Source organism: Schistocerca piceifrons, unplaced genomic scaffold, assembly GCF_021461385.2.
Source record: "Schistocerca piceifrons isolate TAMUIC-IGC-003096 unplaced genomic scaffold, iqSchPice1.1 HiC_scaffold_775, whole genome shotgun sequence".
In the NCBI taxonomy this organism is placed as follows: domain Eukaryota; kingdom Metazoa; phylum Arthropoda; class Insecta; order Orthoptera; family Acrididae; genus Schistocerca; species Schistocerca piceifrons.
In genome coordinates this window covers 27501-32500 of record NW_025729031.1, presented here as the reverse complement: position 1 = coordinate 32500, position 5000 = coordinate 27501, and the positions used below count along the sequence as shown (strand labels likewise).

The following is a 5000-nucleotide window of genomic DNA, read 5'->3' as shown; positions in this document are numbered from 1 at the left end:
CTAACCTAACCCATGTTGTCCCCTAACCTAACCCATGTTGTGCCTTAACCTAACCCATGTTGTCCCCTAACCTAACCCATGTTGTGCCTTAACCTAACCCATGTTGTCCCCTAACCTAACCCATGTTGTCCCCTAACCTAACCCATGTTGTCCCCTAACCTAACCCATGTTGTGCCTTAACCTAACCCATGTTGTGCCTTAACCTAACCCATGTTGTCCCCTAACCTAACCCATGTTGTCCCCTAACCTAACCCATGTTGTCCCCTAACCTAACCCATGTTGTCCCCTAACCTAACCCATGTTGTCCCCTAACCTAACCCATGTTGTCCCCTAACCTAACCCATGTTGTCCCCTAACCTAACCCATGTTGTCCCCTAACCTAACCCATGTTGTCCCCTAACCTAACCCATGTTGTCCCCTAACCTAACCCATGTTGTGCCCTAACCTAACCCATGTTGTGCCCTAACCTAACCCATGTTGTGCCCTAACCTAACCCATGTTGTGCCTTAACCTAACCCATGTTGTCCCCTAACCTAACCCATGTTGTCCCCTAACCTAACCCATGTTGTCCCCTAACCTAACCCATGTTGTCCCCTAACCTAACCCATGTTGTCCCCTAACCTAACCCATGTTGTGCCTTAACCTAACCCATGTTGTCCCCTAACCTAACCCATGTTGTCCCCTAACCTAACCCATGTTGTCCCCTAACCTAACCCATGTTGTCCCCTAACCTAACCCATGTTGTCCCCTAACCTAACCCATGTTGTCCCCTAACCTAACCCATGTTGTCCCCTAACCTAACCCATGTTGTCCCCTAACCTAACCCATGTTGTGCCCTAACCTAACCCATGTTGTCCCCTAACCTAACCCATGTTGTGCCTTAACCTAACCCATGTTGTGCCTTAACCTAACCCATGTTGTCCCCTAACCTAACCCATGTTGTCCCCTAACCTAACCCATGTTGTGCCTTAACCTAACCCATGTTGTGCCGTAACCTAACCCATGTTGTGCCTTAACCTAACCCATGTTGTGCCTTAACCTAACCCATGTTGTGCCTTAACCTAACCCATGTTGTGCCTTAACCTAACCCACGTTGTCCCCTAACGTAACCCACGTTGTCCCCTAACGTAACCCACGTTGTCCCCTAACGTAACCCACGTTGTCCCCTAACGTAACCCACGTTGTCCCCTAACGTAACCCACGTTGTCCCCTAACGTAACCCACGTTGTCCCCTAACGTAACCCACGTTGTCGCCTATCGTAACCCACGTTGTCGCCTAAACCTGCTCTGTAATTGTTATACGACTCGTTCAATTAGTGTAGTGTTGCCCACCCGCAACCCTCGCAATATAGTTCGCTACTCGCACTGCCCGCTCCCCTGTGTATCGCTTCATGTTAAACACCTTGCAAGTCTTGCTGACTTTCCACATGCTCCTGCTGTACACTGTAATGTGGATGGCAGCAGGGCGTACATGCCGCCCCCCCCCCCCCCCCCACCTCTCCCCACGTCCCCACCTTGCCCCCTGCCTTCGCAAGGTGGTTGGTGACAAGTTTGCATGTTCAATGCCCTTCGCATGCGACGTACGCAGGCTACGTTGTGGTGCGGCCTGTGTCAACTGTCCGCTGATGTCGTACGCGTGAACCACAATCTGTACTGCACATTCGTCCTTATGTACTGAATGATACATCGTGGCACATGTGTGACCGTACAACGACTGCGCCCAAAAACGGCGGACCATACAGTGCAAATATTGTGCACGCAGCTACGTGTCGTCTCCCTATGAGAGCTGGATTGCAGTGTGGTACGCCATAGAGACGTGTGGGAGGAACGGACGCCGTGGATGGCGATCAGCATGAGCTGTCTGTTGATGTATTCGGACCTAGTCGTCTCTCCTCACACACCGTGATGGCATGGTGCAGCGCGTTCCATATCTGCGACATGCTACAGAAGCCGGTTGACAGTCGTTCGAGCAATGGACATCGCATACGTACGGGGGCCACCTTCCACGTATTGTCTAGGCGTGCACATTTTGTTGCGTGTATGTGGGCAGACGTAGTGTGGCGTGACACCTGACACAGGCATGCAATAATGGTTGAAGTTGCAAATGGCGATGGACGCCTACGTTTTCTGGTGAAGTTACGCAAATGAAGAAATGGTAACCCGTTGTGGTGCGGTTGTTCTCGCTAGGGGTGAATCGGTGATGGCGACGATAGGTTGAGGTACTAACCGGTTGTTCCAGCGATACCCACCATGCCGACGAAACTGAACGGCATCTGGGTGTGAAGCGATACGCGGCGGTGGCTGGGTGGGACCGTCCCCGGCCGGTGAGGGGGCGCCTCCCGGCGTGCTGGCCGCGCGGTGCGTGGGCGCACGCGCTACAGCCGGCTGGTGGGGGCGGCCAGTGGCAGGCGCGCCGGCCGACGGACGCGGCAGGCGTCGCAGCTGCGCGCCGGCGCACCCTGCGCGCGGCGCCGTGCGGCCAAAGTAGGTCCTCGCGGGCCCGGTGCGAAGCGCGGTGGACATCTGCAGTGTGCTGGTCCGATTGAGGACTGTGTGCGTTGAGGATGCGCCGCCGCCCGGCGCTCGGCGCCGCGACGCCGTCTGCTGCTCGGTCGCCCCAGCGGTTCTCGCTGGTGGTTTGTATCGCAGCTGTGCGGATGTGTTGGCGTGTGCGCTGTGCTGGGAGAGTTCGCTTCGGCACCCAAGTGGGGCTTTTGTCCTTCTGTGGCGCTGGCGTTGGAGCTGCCGGTCACCGTAGGTGGCGCGTGTTGTCTCCCGCCGGCAATGCCACGACAGCACGCTCCCGGGCCTCTGTCGGCAGCGGCAAGCTCAGTTGGGAGCACGGGTGGTCGCACCGAAAGCGTCTACTCGCCTAACTCCGGGCGATTGCGCCTCTCTCGAACCCGACCAAGTACTTGGGACGGCGCTGCGCGCCGCCGGGACCTGAGAGGGTTTCGAGGTGTATTGTGCAGGGGAGCTCAGCCTCCTCCTGTTTGCAGAATGATTGAGCGGACGCTTGCGTGTTCGCGCGGGCCCCCGGGACACACTCCCGGGCGGCCGGCTGCTCAGCTCTAGTTGACGCAGCTCCCTGGTTGATCCTGCCAGTAGTCATATGCTTGTCTCAAAGATTAAGCCATGCATGTCTCAGTACAAGCCGCATTAAGGTGAAACCGCGAATGGCTCATTAAATCAGTTATGGTTCCTTAGATCGTACCCACGTTACTTGGATAACTGTGGTAATTCTAGAGCTAATACATGCAAACAGAGTCCCGACCAGAGATGGAAGGGACGCTTTTATTAGATCAAAACCAATCGGTCGGCTCGTCCGGTCCGTTTGCCTTGGTGACTCTGAATAACTTTGGGCTGATCGCACGGTCCTCGTACCGGCGACGCATCTTTCAAATGTCTGCCTTATCAACTGTCGATGGTAGGTTCTGCGCCTACCATGGTTGTAACGGGTAACGGGGAATCAGGGTTCGATTCCGGAGAGGGAGCCTGAGAAACGGCTACCACATCCAAGGAAGGCAGCAGGCGCGCAAATTACCCACTCCCGGCACGGGGAGGTAGTGACGAAAAATAACGATACGGGACTCATCCGAGGCCCCGTAATCGGAATGAGTACACTTTAAATCCTTTAACGAGTATCTATTGGAGGGCAAGTCTGGTGCCAGCAGCCGCGGTAATTCCAGCTCCAATAGCGTATATTAAAGTTGTTGCGGTTAAAAAGCTCGTAGTTGGATTTGTGTCCCACGCTGTTGGTTCACCGCCCGTCGGTGTTTAACTGGCATGTATCGTGGGACGTCCTGCCGGTGGGGCGAGCCGAAGGCGTGCGACCGCCCCGTGCGTGCTCGTGCGTCCCGAGGCGGACCCCGTTGAAATCCTACCAGGGTGCTCTTTATTGAGTGTCTCGGTGGGCCGGCACGTTTACTTTGAACAAATTAGAGTGCTTAAAGCAGGCAAGCCCGCCTGAATACTGTGTGCATGGAATAATGGAATAGGACCTCGGTTCTATTTTGTTGGTTTTCGGAACCCGAGGTAATGATTAATAGGGACAGGCGGGGGCATTCGTATTGCGACGTTAGAGGTGAAATTCTTGGATCGTCGCAAGACGAACAGAAGCGAAAGCATTTGCCAAGTATGTTTTCATTAATCAAGAACGAAAGTTAGAGGTTCGAAGGCGATCAGATACCGCCCTAGTTCTAACCATAAACGATGCCAGCCAGCGATCCGCCGCAGTTCCTCCGATGACTCGGCGGGCAGCCTCCGGGAAACCAAAGCTTTTGGGTTCCGGGGGAAGTATGGTTGCAAAGCTGAAACTTAAAGGAATTGACGGAAGGGCACCACCAGGAGTGGAGCCTGCGGCTTAATTTGACTCAACACGGGAAACCTCACCAGGCCCGGACACCGGAAGGATTGACAGATTGATAGCTCTTTCTTGATTCGGTGGGTGGTGGTGCATGGCCGTTCTTAGTTGGTGGAGCGATTTGTCTGGTTAATTCCGATAACGAACGAGACTCTAGCCTGCTAACTAGTCGCGTGACATCCTTCGTGCTGTCAGCGATTACTTTTCTTCTTAGAGGGACAGGCGGCTTCTAGCCGCACGAGATTGAGCAATAACAGGTCTGTGATGCCCTTAGATGTTCTGGGCCGCACGCGCGCTACACTGAAGGAATCAGCGTGTCTTCCTAGGCCGAAAGGTCGGGGTAACCCGCTGAACCTCCTTCGTGCTAGGGATTGGGGCTTGCAATTGTTCCCCATGAACGAGGAATTCCCAGTAAGCGCGAGTCATAAGCTCGCGTTGATTACGTCCCTGCCCTTTGTACACACCGCCCGTCGCTACTACCGATTGAATGATTTAGTGAGGTCTTCGGACTGGTACGCGGCATTGACTCTGTCGTTGCCGATGCTACCGGAAAGATGACCAAACTTGATCATTTAGAGGAAGTAAAAGTCGTAACAAGGTTTCCGTAGGTGAACCTGCGGAAGGATCATTACCGACT

At 54.5% G+C, this 5000-nt stretch overlaps 1 non-coding gene across 1 annotated transcript; it reads left to right on the top strand.

The window, feature by feature from the left end:
• Positions 1–3085: 3085 nt before the first annotated feature.
• LOC124770080 lies at positions 3086–4994 on the top strand. The gene has a single exon (XR_007013068.1). It is a non-coding gene; the product is annotated as a small subunit ribosomal RNA (ribosomal RNA).
• Positions 4995–5000: the final 6 nt, after the last annotated feature.